Source organism: Ranitomeya imitator, chromosome 3 (assembly GCF_032444005.1).
Source record: "Ranitomeya imitator isolate aRanImi1 chromosome 3, aRanImi1.pri, whole genome shotgun sequence".
Taxonomy (NCBI): Eukaryota; Metazoa; Chordata; class Amphibia; order Anura; family Dendrobatidae; genus Ranitomeya; species Ranitomeya imitator.
This window is the reverse complement of record NC_091284.1, coordinates 157812468-157831745: the sequence shown is the minus strand read 5'-3', so window position 1 is coordinate 157831745 and position 19278 is coordinate 157812468. Positions and strand designations below refer to the sequence as shown.

General features: G+C 44.1%; 2 long non-coding RNA genes across 2 annotated transcripts; one reads left to right on the top strand and one right to left on the bottom strand.

Annotated features, from left to right (window-relative positions):
• Positions 1-8684: 8684 nt before the first annotated feature.
• On the bottom strand, positions 8685-9544 carry LOC138671971 (uncharacterized). The gene is made up of 2 exons (XR_011319510.1): positions 9138-9544; positions 8685-8810 (listed from the first exon to the last, which is right to left on the bottom strand). It is a non-coding gene; the product is annotated as an uncharacterized lncRNA (long non-coding RNA).
• A 4071-nt stretch (positions 9545-13615) lies between these two features.
• On the top strand, positions 13616-14629 carry LOC138671970 (uncharacterized). Its single transcript, XR_011319509.1, has 2 exons — positions 13616-14035; positions 14127-14629. It is a non-coding gene; the product is annotated as an uncharacterized lncRNA (long non-coding RNA).
• Positions 14630-19278: the final 4649 nt, after the last annotated feature.

Genomic DNA, 19278 nt, shown 5'->3' with positions numbered 1-19278 from the left:
TTTGATATATAAAAAAGTATTACCGTAATATTTATATTTGAGGCTAAAAGTTTGATGGAAACTAAACTTGAGATGTTTAAAACTTCCTAATAATACAATTACAAAGTGGGTAAAATAAATATGTTCTACTTAGGGCTTTCTACAATCAGGACTAAAAATATCACACCTCCCTTAAAAATGTGTGTGCTAATCACTTGATTACAGTATACTAATAAAAAAACAAAAAATCAAAAACTTTATCACTGTTGAAAGATCAAAAAGACTCATCAAGTCAGTCAATCTATAACAAACATATATCATATCCATATCAATAGAAATAAATGAAGTCCTTATGTATATTCAGACCCCTCAGTTATCTTAAGACTGGGAGGAAGATATAAGAGGTCTCCTTATTAATGATTTATACACTCGATCAGTACCTTGAAAGGAAACATCTATAGGTTAACCAGCATGTACATCTCTCGACAAGCATGAGTGTATAGACATATCAATTGCATAAAATTGTGGTTATATATGATAGATATTTCCCAATACCACTCTCTTCTTGATGGAGGAAATGTTTTCCCTGACTAGAGATAAATGTAGCAGAGCTCTCCTATGTTCATGCTTCATTGTTTCATTGAAATTGTGAATCAACTACATATTACTTACCAAAGGATCGAGTTTGAACCCAAGTGTTTTCAGGTACCTTCACACTGAACGATATCGCTAGCGATCTGTGAAGTTGCAGCGTCCTGGCTAGCGATAGCGTTGAGTTTGACAGGCAGCAGCGATCAGGATCCTGCTGTGCCATCGTTGGTCGGCGCAGAAAGTCCAGAACTTTATTTCGTTGCTGGACTCCCGCAGACATCGCTGAATCGGCGTGTGTGACGCCGATTCAGCGATGTCTTCACTGGTAACCAGGGTAAACATCGGGTTACTAAGCGCAGGGCCGCGCTTAGTAACCCGATGTTTACCCTGGTTACCAGCGTAAACGTTAAAAAAAAAAAAACACTACATACTTACATTCCGGTGTCTGTCCCTCGGCGCTCTGCTTCTCTGCACCGTGTAAGCGCCGGCCGGAAAGCAGAGCACAGCGGTGACATCACCGCTGTGCTTTCCGGCTGGCGCTCAGAGTCAGTGCAGAGAAGCACAACGCCGGGGGACAGACACCGGAATGTAAGTATGTAGTGTTTGTTTTTTTTATGTTTACGCTGGTAACCAGGGTAAACATCGGGTCACTAAGTGCGGCCCTGCGCTTAGTAACCCAATGTTTACCCTGGTTACCAAGGGACTTCGCATAGTTGGTCGCTGGAGAGCTGTCTGTGTGACAGCTCTCCAGCGACCACACAGCGATGCTGCAGCGATCGGGATCATTGCCTAGATCGCTGCAGCGTCGCTAAATGTGACAATACCTTTCCACAGACCATCTGTTTATACTGGCCAGTAGAGTTGAGCGACCTTGACCTTTTTAGAGTCGAGCCGGGTTTCGCGAAACCCGACTATCTCAAATGTCGGGTCGAGTGAAATCGGCCGATTATGACGTAAAGTCGGGATCGACCGAAACACGAAACCCAATGCAAGTCAATGGGGCAGCATAGTCGGCAGTGAGTGGGGGCCAGGAAAACACCTAGAGTGCCCATTTTAATGTCAAAACCATCCATTCTTCTTAATGAAGCTTGTCAAGCGTAATTTACCTTATAATAATTGGAAGGCATTTGAAATTGGGGGTCATTTGGCTAAAGTTGTGTGGGGTAGGGCTGGTTCAAGTAATTAGTGGGCCCAGGAAATCTGGACCACGTCACGGCAGTGGAGCAGGGAGAGGTAAGTATTTCAACTTTGCAAGTGCTGTGATCCTGAGCAAGCAGGGGGGGCCCACTTGTTGGCATTGGCACTGGCACAGGGCCCCTCAAAGTACAGCGGTGTGTTTGCACGGCGGGGGCGCCTCCCACCGGCAGCAACACTTTTGCGTACTATGAGAGGCCCTGTGCCAGTGACGTCGCCAACTAGTATTCCTCCCCCCACCTGATGAAGGAACCTGCACTTTCATCTGCACCTTCCTCTTTGTCCCCGTGTAAGGTGGTATGGTATGCGGGAAGAGCAACCTGACTTTCAGCAGGGTCACAATGTTGTTGTGTAGCATGCACGGGGAATGTTGCGTTATGGGTCAATGTACCAGCAGACTCATCTATCACTGGCTGGGCAATGGGCACGATGAAGTGGAAACACAGATATAGGCCCAAAGAATAAAGTGGGCTAAATGCAGTTCAAAATTGGTAACACAGGAATAACCAGGGGGCATTGCAGTGGAGGACAACTGGAATGAGAGGCTGACACAGAGAGTAGGGCCAAATCAGTAAGTAGTCGGAATGCAGTTCAAAATTGGCAACCGTAGTAAACAGGCGGCACAGCTTTGTTCAGTGGAGGAGAACAGCAAGGAGTGGCAGACACCGATAGTAGGCCCCAACCCAACTAGTAGGCCAAATGCAGTCTAACATTAACAACTACTTAACGAGAGCCTGAAAATGGAATTTCAGGACAGGAAACCAGGAGAACAGCAAGGAGTGGCAGACACCGATAGTAGGCCCCAAACCAACTAGTACACCAAATGCAGTTGTTCCATTTAACCACAATTTAATGAGAGCCTGAAGATAGAAGCTCAGGAAAGGCAACCTGGGGAACACCTTGGAGTGTAACACACCATCTCTCTCCACCCCATACCCATTTTGTAGGCCTAATGCAGTGTACTTTTCTACAACTACTAAACGAGAGTCGGAAGACCGAAGCAATGGCAAGGAAACCTGGGGAAAACCTTGGAGTGTAACACACCATCTCTCTCCACCCCATACCCAATTTGTAGGCCTAATGCAGTGTAGTTTCCAAGAACTACTAAACGAGAGCCGGAAGATCGAAGCTCAGGAAAGGCAACCTGGGGAACACCTTGGAGTGTAACACACCCTCTCTCTACACCCCATACCCAATTTGAAGGCCTAATGCAGTGTAGTTTCCAAGAACTACTAAACGAGAGCCGGAAGATCGAAGCTCAGGAAAGGCAACCTGGGGAACACCTTGGAGTGTAACACACCCTCTCTCTACACCCCATACCCAATTTGAAGGCCTAATGCAGCGTAGTTTCCAACAACTACTAAACGAGAGTCGGAATATCGAAGCTCAGGAAAGGCAACCTGGGGAACACCTTGGAGTGTAACAAACCCTCTCTCTACACACCATACCCAATTTGTAGGCCTAATGCAGCGTAGTTTCCAACAACTACTAAACGAGAGCATGAAGATCGAAGCTCAGGAAAGGCAACCTGGGGAACACCTTGGAGTGTAACACACCCTCTCTCTACACCCCATACCCAATTTGAAGGCCTAATGCAGCGTAGTTTCCAACAACTACTAAACGAGAGCCGGAAGATCGAAGCTCAGGAAAGGCAACCTGGGGAACACCTTGGAGTGTAACAAACCCTCTCTCTACACCCCATACCCAATTTGTAGGCCTAATGCAGCGTAGTTTCCGACAACTACTAAACGAGAGCATGAAGATCGAAGCTCAGGAAAGGCAACCTGGGGAACACCTTGGAGTGTAACACACCCTCTCTCTACATCCCATACCCAATTTGAAGGCCTAATGCAGTGTAGTTTCCAAGAACTACTAAACGAGAGCCGGAAGATCGAAGCTCAGGAAAGGCAACCTGGGGAACACCTTGGAGTGGAACACACCATCTCTCTACACCCCATACCCAATTTGAAGGCCTAATGCAGCGTAGTTTCCAACAACTACTAAACGAGAGCAGGAAGATCGAAGCTCAGGAAAGGCAACCTGGGGAACACCTTGGAGTGTAACACAACGTCTCTCTACACCACGGAAGGGCTGATTCTTAGGAAGGAAGGCTGTTGGAAATAAGCATTGCGCGTCCGAGGGTGATTATATTCTTATTAGGTATATACTCACCCTCGGACGCGCCCTGCTTCTTTATTTGGAATGAATGTTTATTTGCAATGTGGTGTTGACTTTCTCTATTATTTTGGTAATTAATGATTTTATTATTTTCATTGTTTTGCATCTTCTCGGCAATAATATAAAGAAGACGCGACAGGACAACACTCGGTGGATGCCATATGTGTGTTTTCAATTTAAAAAACCTTTCAGTTAACTACTTGCAGGAGAAAGTAATTGTAGCTGGTGGCCATTTTTAGTACTGTACCAGATTTTAGTTGTGTGTTTGTTTTTAATGTTAAAATGTCTGCATTTGATATCTCACCAGTATTTTCTTTTTTATAAGCGAAATACTTTTTTTTTAATTTTATGATGTTGGTTCAAGGGGTACACGGGCAGCAGTAGACAGGTCAGTGGAGGCCTAGTGGAAGGAGGGACCGCAGACAGGCTTCGAAGCCCTAACATAATAAATTGGGCTGCCTGTAGGCAATTTAAAATTGGTTCCAGGGGAACACGGGCAGCAGTAGACAGGTCAGTGGAGGCCTAGAGGAAGGAGGGACCGCAGATGCGCCAATGTTTCCCCCATACCAAATTTGTAGGCCTAATGCAGTGTAGTTTCCAACAACTACTAAACGAGAGCCGGAATATCGAAGCTCAGGAAAGGCAACCTGGGGAACACCTTGGAGTGTAACACACCCTCTCTCTACACCCCATACCCAATTTGAAGGCCTAATGCAGTGTAGTTTCCAAGAACTACTAAACGAGAGCCGGAAGATCGAAGCTCAGGAAAGGCAACCTGGGGAACACCTTGGAGTGTAACACACCCTCTCTCTACACCCCATACCCAATTTGAAGGCCTAATGCAGCGTAGTTTCCAACAACTACTAAACGAGAGCCGGAAGATCGAAGCTCAGGAAAGGCAACCTGGGGAACACCTTGGAGTGTAACAAACCCTCTCTCTACACCCCATACCCAATTTGTAGGCCTAATGCAGTGTAGTTTCCGACAACTACTAAACGAGAGCATGAAGATCGAAGCTCAGGAAAGGCAACCTGGGGAACACCTTGGAGTGTAACACACCCTCTCTCTACACCCCATACCCAATTTGAAGGCCTAATGCAGTGTAGTTTCCAAGAACTACTAAACGAGAGCCGGAAGATCGAAGCTCAGGAAAGGCAACCTGGGGAACACCTTGGAGTGGAACACACCATCTCTCTACACCCCATACCCAATTTGAAGGCCTAATGCAGCGTAGTTTCCAACAACTACTAAACGAGAGCCGGAAGATCGAAGCTCAGGAAAGGCAACCTGGGGAACACCTTGGAGTGTAACACAATGTCTCTCTACACCACGGAAGGGCTGATTCTTAGGAAGGAAGGCTGTTGGAAATAAGCATTGCGCGTCCGAGGGTGATTATATTCTTATTAAGTATATACTCACCCTCGGACGCGCCCTGCTTCTTTATTTGGAATGAATGTTTATTTGCAATGTGGTGTTGACTTTCTCTATTATTTTGGTAATTAATGATTTTATTATTTTCATTGTTTTGCATCTTCTCGGCAATAATATAAAGAAGACGCGACAGGACAACACTCGGTGGATGCCATATGTGTGTTTTCAATTTAAAAAACCTTTCAGTTAACTACTTGCAGGAGAAAGTAATTGTAGCTGGTGGCCATTTTTAGTACTGTACCAGATTTTAGTTGTGTGTTTGTTTTTAATGTTAAAATGTCTGCATTTGATATCTCTCCAGTATTTTCTTTTTTGTAAGCAAAATACTTATTTTTATATTTTCTGATGTTGGTTCCAGGGGTACACGGGCAGCAGTGCCCTGGTCAGTGTAGTAGTATTTGAAAGAATGGACCGCAGACAGGCATCGAAGGCCTAAAATAAAAAAATTGGGCTGGCTGTAGGCAATTTTAAATTGGTTCCAGGGGTACACGGGCAGCAGTGGTGTGGTCAGTGGAGGCCAAGTGGAAGGAGTGACCGCAGACAGGCATCGAAGGCCTAAAATAATAACACATGGCTGTAGGCAATTTTAAATTGGTTCCAGGGGTACACGGGCAGCAGTGGTGTGGTCAGTGGAGGCCTAGTGGAAGGAGTGACCGCAGACAGGCATCGAAGGCCTAAAATAATAACACATGGCTGTAGGCAATTTTAAATTGGTTCCAGGGGTACACGGGCAGCAGTGACCTGGTCAGTGTAGTAGTAGTTGAAAGAATGGACCGCAGACAGGCATCGAAGGCCTAAAATAAAAAAATTGGGCTGGCTGTAGGCAATTTTAAATTGGTTCCAGGGGTACACGGGCAGCAGTGGTGTGGTCAGTGGAGGCCTAGTGGAAGGAGTGACCGCAGACAGGCATCGAAGGCCTAAAATAATAACACATGGCTGTAGGCAATTTTAAATTGGTTCCAGGGGTACACGGGCAGCAGTGGTGTGGTCAGTGGAGGCCTAGTGGAAGGAGTGACCGCAGACAGGCATCGAAGGCCTAAAATAATAACACATGGCTGTAGGCAATTTTAAATTGGTTCCAGGGGTACACGGGCAGCAGTGCCCTGGTCAGTGTAGTAGTAGTTGAAAGAATGGACCGCAGACAGGCATCGAAGGCCTAAAATAAAAAAATTGGGCTGGCTGTAGGCAATTTTAAATTGGTTCCAGGGGTACACGGGCAGCAGTGGTGTGGTCAGTGGAGGCCTAGTGGAAGGAGTGACCGCAGACAGGCATCGAAGGCCTAAAATAATAACACATGGCTGTAGGCAATTTTAAATTGGTTCCAGGGGTACACGGGCAGCAGTGGTGTGGTCAGTGGAGGCCTAGTGGAAGGAGTGACCACAGCAGGCATCGAAGGCCTAACATAACAAAAATGTCAATACAATGGTATTGTCAGTGGCAGGCATTGAAGGATGTCAGCGCATAGACTAAACATTGGTGGAGCTGTGAGATAATTTTGCAAGTGGTAGAGCACTGTTTGAGCTGGGGTGGGGGGAAACTGTCTTGTGGCCGGCGGTACAGGCCCAGGGCCCCTCATATTACAACGGTGTGTCTGACGTTGGGTGCGCACCACCACCGCCAGAGATACTTTATTGTACTAGGAGGGACCCAGTGGCAGTGCCGTCGACCAAAAGCGGGCTCACCCACCTCTTCAGACAAACTGCACTCTCACGGTTGCTGTCGCCAAGTGTCGATACCACGGCCCCGTGTGGGGAGTTTGGCCATTTAGTGATGTGTAAACATGTCGTACGCTGGACAATCAGGTGCTGAAAATTACGAGATTGGAAAAGGCATTCAGAATAGTCCACAGGCAAGACCTTTTCATAGGAAAGCTAGGTGTCAGCCGGGCAAGGTGGGGCAAAAGATTTTGAAATCCAGTTGTGGTTCATTTTAATGAAGGTTAGATCATCTACATTTTGGGTAGCCAGACGAGTCCTTTTTTCTGTTAGTATTGAACCTGCAGCACTGAATACTCTTTCTGATAGGACACTAGCTGCCGGGCAAGCAAGCTCCTGCAATGCATATTCTGCCAATTCTGGCCAGGTGTCTAATTTTGATGCCCAGTAATCAAATGGGAATGACGGTTGAGGGAGAACATCGATAAGGGATGAAAAATAGTTTGTAACCATACTGGACAAATGTTGTCTCCTGTCACTTTGAATTGATGCTGCAGTACCTGTCCTGTCTGCGGTCATAGCAAAATCACTCCACAACCTGGTCAGAAAACCCCTCTGGCCAACGCCACTTCTGATTTCTGCCCCTCTAACTCCTCTGGTCTGCTGGCCCCTGCAGCTCGTGTGAGAACGATCACGGGCGCTGTGTGCAGGGAATGCCAGAAGCAAACGGTCAACAAGAGTTGATTGTTTGGTTGCTAATATTAGTTCCAAGTTCTCATGTGGCATTATATTTTGCAATTTGCCTTTATAGCGAGGATCAAGGAGGCAGGCCAACCAGTAATCGTCATCATTCATCATTTTAGTTATGCGTGTGTCCCTTTTGAGGATACGTAAGGCATAATCCGCCATGTGGGCCAAAGTTCCAGTTCTCAAATCTGCGGTTGTGCTTGGTTGAGGGGCAGTTTAAGGCAAATCCACGTCACTTGTGTCCCTCAAAAAACCAGAACCCGGCCTTGCCGCGCCACCAATTTCCAGTGGCCCCGGAAAAGCTTCCTCATTAAAAATATAATCATCCCCATCATCCTCCTCGTCCTCCTCCTCCTCTTCGCCCGCTACCTCGTCCTGTACACTGCCCTGGCCAGACAATGGCTGACTGTCATCAAGGCTTTCCTCTTCCTCAGCTGCAGACGCCTGATCCTTTATGTGCGTCAAACTTTGCATCAGCAGACGCATTAGGGGGATGCTCATGCTTATTATGGCGTTGTCTGCACTAACCAGCCGTGTGCATTCCTCAAAACACTGAAGGACTTGACACATGTCTTGAATCTTCGAGCACTGCACACCTGACAACTCCATGTCTGCCATCCTACTGCCTGCCCGTGTATGTGTATCCTCCCACAAAAACATAACAGCCCGCCTCTGTTCACACAGTCTCTGAAGCATGTGCAGTGTTGAGTTCCACCTTGGTGCAACGTCTATGATTAGGCGATGCTGGTGAAGGTTCAAAGAACGCTGATAGGTCTGCATACGGCTGGAGTGTACGGGCGAACGGCGGATATGTGAGCAAAGTCCACGCACTTTGAGGAGCAGGTCGGATAACCCCGGATAACTTTTCAGGAAGTCCAATATAGAAAAATCAGCCGCACTCTTATGGTATATCTTTGCAAAAATGTGATGTATTTATTCACATGTGTTGAGACAAAATTTTCATATATATACACACACAGCAGGGAGTATAAACGAAGTAGTAACGTTTCAACCCTGCCTCGGGTCTTTCTCAAACTGTAATCAAACACAAATAACAATTAGTGTTATATACATATGGGGTGCTTTACATAAAGACAAAACCAGATGAACATAATCATTATTTACAGAAAACTATATACAATAAGGATCCCATCTGAAAAGTATCTGTATGAGATAGCGCTGTCAAAATAGATAACCTACACAAGGTCCATTAGGGGTGCTGTCGTTAACATAAAGTTCTATTGTAGAGATTGGAAACAAGGTCCAGTCTGACCAGTGAAGCTGACAAAATAGGTACAAAATTAGGTACAAAATTAAGTAACGTTATACCCAGTGGTGGACATGATATGGAGAAGCACTGACCTGCGTTTTCTAGATAGTGTGAAAAATAAGAAGTGTGGTCCCTTTAAGGGCTGCAAATAAAGAGGAGAGAGGGTTCCTTGTGAGAAGATACAAGATTAAAAGTAGTGGGGTCCTGGTAGAAAAAACAGATGAGTCACCAACCTCCTATTGTTGTGGTGTCAGGTCTTCCTGCTTCTGTGGGCGTGTGTGTCTGCATGGGAAATAGTGCCTCTATTTATAGCACCTATTCAAACTGAGGCTGCAGCTCCCAAAGGGAGGTGTGAAACGCTGTATGTGAGCCCTTAATGAATAGTGCCAGCACACTGGGGAATGAGAGAGAGGCTTGGAGTCTCTGTAATGTGCTGTGCAGTTGCTAGGTATCTCAAGGGAGGTGTGGAACACTCTCTGCCTGTCATCTGGGAGGAGGTGTGGCGAATGGGGGGAGAAAAGAGAGGAGTGGAAAGGGTATAAGATGCAAGAGTGTCTTTTGTAAAAGAAGCATATCAGTAAGAATAATGGGGAGAAAGCGTAGAACAATTAGTAAAACTGCAGGGAGCCAACTTGAGCCAGAAATAAATGTTGAATTGGAAAAAAAAAATGTTGAATTGGAAAAAAAAAAAAAAAAAAAATGAAATGAAAATGAAATGAAATGAAACTAGACGTAAAAATAAAAATAAAGAAAAATAAAAATAAAGAAAAAATAAAAATAAAAAAATAAAAATAAAAATAAAAAATAATAAATAAATAATGATTATGTTCATCTGGTTTTGTCTTTATGTAAAGCACCCCATATGTATATAACACTAATTGTTATTTGTGTTTGATTACAGTTTGAGAAAGACCCGAGGCAGGGTCGAAACGTTACTACTTCGTTTATACTCCCTGCTGTGTGTGTATATATATGAAAATTTTGTCTCAACACATGTGAATAAATACATCACATTTTTGCAAAGATATACCATAAGAGTGCGGCTGATTTTTCTATATTGGACTTGTTGTTGGGTTTTTCCCAAGTACAGCCAGCACCAACCTAAGATAGCTGAGTGCGCTCCTTTTTTCTTAATATATCACTGAAGTGGTGAGCGGCACCTGCATCCCGATGACAACTCAGACCTTTGCGTTTGACGATTCAACAGCCACAAGAATCCTCTCCAAGGTCACTAATTCGGGGGATTTTCTCAAAGTTCCCGCCCACGAAATTAGAACCAGAGACTATGAAAAGGAACGACGGAAACTCATGTCCTATGACCTTCACTCTATCACTCTAGCGGAATATTACCGGCAAAGCAGGATACCACGTGGCCTCCGATGCCATCTGCGTCCTACTCTTTTTTCAGAAAATCCAGAATCTTGTGAAAAGTTTAAACAGATTCTGAACAAATGCTCATTAGATATTATCCTATTAACCATTGACTCTCTCCATACAGCGATTGGTGAAGCGGAAAAAAAGGTATCTGCTATTGAAGAACAGCTAACCTCTACTTTATCCACGGCAGATTGGCAAACATTGAAAACCAAAACCGATAAAATCATCGAGGAGAACCGTAAAAGTCTACAGGAAAGGAAAAGGACAAAGTTCCAGAGAGACTTGGACGATTATCAACAGGACCGCGTTTACAGATGGAACGATTAACCGAGTGGGGGCTACAGACGTGGAAACTATGGCAACAGAAGACCAGACTCTTTCAGTTCAGACAGCGAAGGATCAACCCACAGCCTCCCACAGAACCGTTTTTTATCAGGATGCCAGCCCAGGAGATACAATCCACGGAATACAGGAGGAGACCGACCAGGAGGGGCCATCGCTACCGCTCCAGAACGGATGACAACACGATCACAGGTAGGACACTCAACTCGGTGGTAAACATTTCCGATTACACATTAACCCCTTCTGAACTGACGGTCCTCCAGCGAGGTCTCTCTTTTTGTCCCACTCCACCCTGGGATAAATTTAGACTTGAGCAAAACTTACAACGGTTTTACCGTAGCTTGCGTTTGAAAACACACTTTGGACTTCAACAAGATTTGTCTACAACAAGCACTGTACCTCAGACCCCGGAACTTTCCATTTCCATGTGGGGTCTACGCAACGTGAGTAGCTTCAATCCACCAAGGAGCTATCACGCCACAGAGGCATACATCGATCTTATACAGAAGGACATTAATCTGGTAATGGAACAACATAGCAAAGGGGCCTTCCCAACCCATAACAACATGTCTGTCATAGAGAAACAAGCAGTGAGGTCACTTAAAAACAATAAACACATAACCATTAAACCGGCAGACAAGGGAGGGGCCATAGTGATTATGAATCAAGTGGACTACATCAGGGAAATAAGGAACCAATTATCTGACACACAGACGTATAAACAGATCACTCGAGACCCCACTAGTGACATCAAAAGGAAAATAGAATTAACATTAGACAAATATTTGACCTCCAATACTATAGACCACAAGACATCCACTTTTCTAATAAATCAACACCCCATAACCCCAGTTTTTTATGTATTACCAAAAATACACAAATCTCTCAATAACCCCCCTGGCAGGCCTATAGTTGCATCTACAGATTCCATTTTATCCCCACTATCCATTCTATTAGAAAAAATCCTCACTCCTCTCACGAAACAAACCAGATCTTTCATTTTAGACACTAGTCACTTTCTGGAAATCATCAGAGGATTTTCTAACCTTCCGTCAGACTGTATCCTAGCTACCTTTGATGTTAAAAGCTTATATACATCTATCCAACATCCCTTGGGTCTCCAAGCAGTACAAGATCTCCTCAAAACGTCAGATTTATCCCAAAACTCCCAACAATTTTGCCTTGATTTATTAACAATTGTCCTGTACAACAACTTTTTTCTTTTCGGCGACCAATATTTTTTACAGATCTGCGGGACCGCCATGGGCTCGAACGTGGCGCCGGCATATGCAAATACATACATGGATGCATTTGAATGCACTTTCATCTATACAAATGAGCTCTTCAGAACTCACGCTAAAAGTTGGATTAGGTTTATTGATGACATTTTTTGTTTATGGGAAGGCACCCCTGAGAGCCTACTTTCGTTTCATAATTTCCTCAACTCAGTAAGACCTGAACTACAGTTCACCCTTACCTGGGATTTGACAAAAATCTCATTTCTGGACACGATGGTTACTAAAAACAATAGGGGTACACTGGAGTCTGATATCTTTACCAAACCCACGGATTCAAATAACCTTCTGTTGTACACTAGTTGTCACCCAAGATCCACTAAAAACAGTCTACCACGTTCCCAGTTTCAAAGGGTTAAGAGGATCGTGTCTGATGAGAATTTACTTGAAATTCGTCTTAAAGAAATGTCAGAGAAATTCCTGGATAGGAATTATCCAAAACAACTCCTTAATACCGAAAAACAGAGAGTCCTAGGTTCAGTATCCACCCGTAATCCATCCATCAAACCTGAACGTATTCCGTTTGTTCATACTCATCACCCGATAATGCCTAAACTATATAATATCATTAACAGACACTGGCCACTTCTCCACAGGTCATACCCTGGCATTGAAGCTTTCAAAAACCCAGCACTGATGTGCAAAAGAAAACCACCCAATCTTAGGAATCAGTGGGTAAGGGCCGACATTGGTAGCTTGACGAAACAGCCCAAACAGAGATTCATTGGCTCTAAACGGGTAGGGACATACCCATGTCTAAGTTGTGCATGTTGCTCTAATGTCATTAAAGGCGAGGATATTGTCCACCCCCATTCCGGTAAGCGATACAAGGTGAAGGATTTTTTCACATGCGAATCGAATTTTGTGGTATATGTGGTTAAATGTCCCTGCGGTTTAGTTTACGTAGGTGAAACGACACAACACATCCGTGACCGCATATCGAACCATAAATCCACAATTAGGTGCAAAAAGACATGGTTACCCATACCAGATCACTTCATAACAGCCAAACACTCCATTTCACAACTAAGATTCCAAGTTGTGGAAAGGTAGAAAGACCCAGGAGGGGCGGCAATCACGTCAAGCTACTTAAAGAGAGGGAGGCCTACTGGATACACACACTACAAACCCTCACACCAAAGGGCCTCAACAGGGAATTGGATCTCGTGACTTAGGACCCCTGGTTGAACTGCTGAGTCAGTCATATTTTGCTATAATATTATTTCCGTGCAAACATGTTGTCTATATGTATAATTGTACATGTGTTATAACTTAGTGGTGGATGTGATTATTATTTGTTTCTTCAGATCTAACCTTGTATTAATTCTTATAGATGCACTGAGCCAACTATCTATTTCTTACACCTGCCATGGGTAAGTTACAAAGTCTCCCGATTTTATTATTTTTTATTTTTATTTTTATTTTTTTATTTTTATTTTTTCTTTATTTTTATTTTTCTTTATTTTTATTTTTACGTCTAGTTTCATTTCATTTCATTTTCATTTCATCATTTTTTTTTTTTTTTTTTTCCAATTCGACATTTTTTTTTTCCAATTCGACATTTATTTCTGGCTCAAGTTGGCTCCCTGCAGTTTTACTAATTGTTCTACGCTTTCTCCCCATTATTCTTACTGATATGCTTCTTTTACAAAAGACACTCTTGCATCTTATACCCTTTCCACTCCTCTCTTTTCTCCCCCCATTCGCCACACCTCCTCCCAGATGACAGGCAGAGAGTGTTCCACACCTCCCTTGAGATACCTAGCAACTGCACAGCACATTACAGAGACTCCAAGCCTCTCTCTCATTCCCCAGTGTGCTGGCACTATTCATTAAGGGCTCACATACAGCGTTTCACACCTCCCTTTGGGAGCTGCAGCCTCAGTTTGAATAGGTGCTATAAATAGAGGCACTATTTCCCATGCAGACACACACGCCCACAGAAGCAGGAAGACCTGACACCACAACAATAGGAGGTTGGTGACTCATCTGTTTTTTCTACCAGGACCCCACTACTTTTAATCTTGTATCTTCTCACAAGGAACCCTCTCTCCTCTTTATTTGCAGCCCTTAAAGGGACCACACTTCTTATTTTTCACACTATCTAGAAAACGCAGGTCAGTGCTTCTCCATATCATGTCCACCACTGGGTATAACGTTACTTAATTTTGTACCTAATTTTGTACCTATTTTGTCAGCTTCACTGGTCAGACTGGACCTTGTTTCCAGTCTCTACAATAGAACTTTATGTTAGCGACAGCACCCCTAATGGACCTTGTTTAGGTTATCTATTTTGACAGCGCTATCTCATACAGATACTTTTCAGATGGGATCCTTATTGTATATAGTTTTCTGTAAATAATGATTATGTTCATCTGGTTTTGTCTTTATGTAAAGCACCCCATATGTATATAACACTAATTGTTATTTGTGTTTGATTACAGTTTGAGAAAGACCCGAGGCAGGGTCGAAACGTTACTACTTCGTTTATACTCCCTGCTGTGTGTGTATATATATGAAAATTTTGTCTCAACACATGTGAATAAATACATCACATTTTTGCAAAGATATACCATAAGAGTGCGGCTGATTTTTCTATATTGGACTTGTTGTTGGGTTTTTCCCAAGTACAGCCAGCACCAACCTAAGATAGCTGAGTGCGCTCCTTTTTTCTTAACTTTTCAGGAAGCACTGCACCACCAGGTTTAAGGTGTGAGCCAGGCAAGGAATGTGTTTCAGTTGGGAAAGGGAGATGGCAGCCATGAAATTCCTTCCGTTATCACTCACTACCTTGCCTGCCTCAAGATCTACAGTGCCCAGCCACGACTGCGTTTCTTTCTGCAAGAACTCGGACAGAACTTCCGCGGTGTGTCTGTTGTCGCCCAAACACTTCATAGCCAATACAGCCTGCTGACGTTTGCCAGTAGCTGCCCCATAATGGGAGACCTGGTGTGCAACAGTGGCAGCTGCGGATGGAGTGGTTGTGCGACTGCGGTCTGTGGACGAGCTCTCGCTTCTGCAGGAGGACGAAGAGGAGGAGGAGGGGGTGCGAACGGCTACAGCCAATTGTTTCCTAGACCGTGGGCTAGGCAGAACTGTCCCAAACTTGCTGTCCCCTGTGGACCCTGCATCCACCACATTTAACCAGTGTGCCGTGATGGACACGTAACGTCCCTGGCCATGCCTACTGGTCCATGCATCTGTTGTCAGGTGCACCTTTGTGCTCACAGATTGCCTGAGTGCATGGACGATGCGCTCTTTAACATGCTGGTGGAGGGCTGGGATGGCTTTTCTGGAAAAAAAGTGTCGACTGGGTAGCTCGTAGCGTGGTACAGCGTAGTCCATCAGGGCTTTGAAAGCTTCGCTTTCAACTAACCGGTAGGGCATCATCTCTAACGAGATTAGTCTAGCTATGTGTGCGTTCAAACCCTGTGTACGCGGATGCAAAGCTAAGTACTTCCTTTTTCTAACCATAGTCTCATGTAGGGTGAGCTGGACTGGAGAGCTGGAGATCGTGGAACTAGCGGGGGTGCCGGTGGACATGGCAGACTGAGAGACGGTGGGAGATGGTATTGTTGCCACCGGTGCCCTAGATGCAGTGTTTCCTACTACGAAACTGGTGATTCCCTGACCCTGACGGCTTTGGCCTGGCAAAGAAACCTGCACAGATACTGCAGGTGGTGCGGAAAATGGTGGCCCTACACTGCCGGAAGGGATGTTGCGTTGCTGACTAGCTTCATTGGCCGAGGGTGCTACAACCTTAAGGGACGTTTGGTAGTTAGTCCAGGCTTGCAAATGCATGGTGGTTAAATGTCTATGCATGCAACTTGTATTGAGACTTTTCAGATTCTGTCCTCTGCTTAAGGTAGTTGAACATTTTTGACAGATGACTTTGCGCTGATCAATTGGATGTTGTTTAAAAAAATGCCAGACTGCACTCTTTCTAGCATCGGATACCTTTTCAGGCATTGCAGACTGAGCTTTAACCGGATGGCCACGCTGTCCTCCAACAGGTTTTAGCTTTGCCACGCGTTTTGGGCAAGATACGGGCCCGGCAGATGGAACCTGTTGCGATGTTGATGCCTGCTGCGGCCCCTCCTCCTCCGCTTCAGAACTGCTGCCGCCTGCACCCTGTTCCCCAATGGCTGCCAATCGGGGGCAAGAACTGGGTCATCTATTACCTCTTCTTGTAGCTTGTGTGCAACTTCGTCTGTGTCACCGTGGCGGTCGGTGGTATAGCGTTCGTGATGGGGCAACATAGTCTCATCAGGGTCTGATTCTTGATCAGCACCCTGCGATGGCAATGTTGTGGTCTGAGTCAAAGGACCAGGATAGTAGTCTGGCTGTGGCTGTGCATCAGTGCACTCCATGTCAGATTCAACTTGTAATGGGCATGGACTGTTAACTGCTTCACTTTCTAAGCCAGGGACGGTATGTGTAAAGAGCTCCATGGAGTAACCCGTTGTGTCGCCTGCTGCATTCTTCTCTGTTGTTGTTTTTGCTGAAGAGGACAAGGAAGCGACTTGTCCCTGACCGTGAACATCCACTAACGACGCGCTGCTTTGACATTTACCAGTTTCACGAGAGGAGGCAAAAGAGCTAGAGGCTGAGTCAGCAAGATAAGCCAAAACTTGCTCTTGCTGCTCTGGCTTTAAAAGCGGTTTTCCTACTCCCAGAAAAGGGAGCGTTCGAGGCCTTGTGTAGCCAGACGACGAACCTGGCTCCACAGCTCCAGACTTAGGTGCAATATTTTTTTTCCCACGACCAGCTGATGCTCCACCACTACCACTACCCTCATTACCAGCTGACAATGAACGCCCCCGGCCACGACCTCTTCCACCAGACTTCCTCATTGTTTTAAAAACGTTAACAAACGAACGGTATTTGTTGCTGTCACACAACTTACACGGTGAGCTATAACTTCAGTATGATTTAGCTACCCCTTTACAGGTGGGTGAGACCACAACGAAAATCAGCCACAATGTTACACACTCTGTTGTTGTTGGCAACAAATGAGATGGCACACACGCAGGACTGTCACTGAAGCGCAAATGTAAATATTTATCTCCCACTGATTTGTGTTTGTTTTTTTTAAAAGGGAGACTTCAGAAAAAAAAAAATTTAAAAAAAATTATTTTTTACAGAAGAATTTATAAAACAAATAAAATGAAATGATTGTTTCAGGGAGAATTTAGAAAACAAATAAAACAAAAAATAGGCTTTCTAGGGCCCACTGAGTGACAGATGACGCACACAGGAGTCAGGAGTGGCACACAAGCCCAGAGGCCAATATTAATCTCCCACCGATTGATTTAGTTATTTTTTTTGGTAGATTTTGGAACCCAAATCAAGCAAAAAAATTAATAGGCTTTCTATGGCCCACAATTGGGGAGAGAGAGAGAGATGGCACACCCAGGAGTCAAGACTGGCACACAAGCAGAAGGGGCAATATGAATCTCCCACAGATTTTTTTTTTTTTTTTTTTTTCAGGGAGACTTGAGAGAAAAAAAAATACCAAAAAAATGATTTTTTTCAGGAATAATTTAGAAACCAAAGAAAATAAAATGATTGTTTCAGGGAGAATTTAGAAAACAAATAAAACAAAAAATAGGCTTTCTAGGGCCCACTGAGTGACAGATGACGCACACAGGAGTCAGGAGTGGCACACAAGCCCAGAGGCCAATATTAATCTCCCACTGATTGATTTAGTGATTTTTTTTGGTAGATTTTGGAACCCAAATCAAGCAAAAAAATTAATAGGCTTTCTATGGCCCACAATTGGGGAGAGAGAGAGAGATGGCACACCCAGGAGTCAAGACTGGCACACAAGCAGAAGGGGCAATATGAATCTCCCACAGATTTTTTTTTTTTTTTTTCAGGGAGACTTGAGAGAAAAAAAAATACCAAAAAAATGATTTTTTTCAGGAATAATTTAGAAACCAAAGAAAATAAAATGATTGTTTCAGGGAGAATTTAGAAAACAAATAAAACAAAAAATAGGCTTTCTAGGGCCCACTGAGTGACAGATGACGCACACAGGAGTCAGGAGTGGCACACAAGCCCAGAGGCCAATATTAATCTCCCACTGATTGATTTAGTGATTTTTTTTGGTAGATTTTGGAACCCAAATCAAGCAAAAAAATTAATAGGCTTTCTATGGCCCACAATTGGGGAGAGAGAGAGAGATGGCACACCCAGGAGTCAAGACTGGCACACAAGCAGAAGGGGCAATATGAATCTCCCACAGATTTTTTTTTTTTTTTTTTTTTTTCAGGGAGACTTGAGAGCAAAAAAAAATACAAAAAAAATGATTTTTTTCAGGAATAATTTAGAAACCAAAGAAAATAAAATGATTGTTTCAGGGAGAATTTAGAAAACAAATAAAACAAAAAATAGGCTTTCTAGGGCCCACTGAGTGACAGATGACGCACACAAGAGTCAGGAGTGGCACACAAGCCCAGAGGCCAATATTAATCTCCCACTGATTGATTTAGTGATTTTTTTCAGGTAGATTTTGGAACCCAAATCAAGCAAAAAAATTAATAGGCTTTCTATGGCCCACTATTTGTGAGAGAGATGGCACGCTCAGGACTGGCACACAAGCCCAGAGGCCAATATTAATCTCCCATTTTTTTTTTTCCAGGGAAAATTTATAAACCCAATAAAAAAAATAATAATAAATAGGCTTTCTATGGCCCACTATCTGAGAGAGAGAGATGGCACGCTTAGGACTGGCACACAAGCCCAAAGCCCAATATTAATCTCCCACTGATTGATTTAATGATTTTTTCAGGTAGAATTTAGAACCCAAATCAAGCAAAAAAATTAATAGGCTTTCTATGGCCCACTGAGTGAGAGATGGCACACACAGGAGTAAGGAGTGGCACACAAGCCCTGAGGCCAATATTTTTCTCCCACTGATTGATTGATTGATTTTTTCAGGTAGAATTAGGAACCCAAATCAACCCAAAAAATAAATAGTCTTTCTATGGCCCACTATTTGTGAGAGAGATGGCACGCTCAGGACTGGCACACAAGCCCAGAGGCCAATATTAATCTCCCATTTTTTTTTTTCCAGGGAAAATTTATAAACCCAATAAAAAAAAAAATAATAAATAGGCTTTCTATGGCCCACTATCTGAGAGAGAGAGATGGCACGCTTAGGACTGGCACACAAGCCCAAAGCCCAATATTAATCTCCCACTGATTGATTTAATGA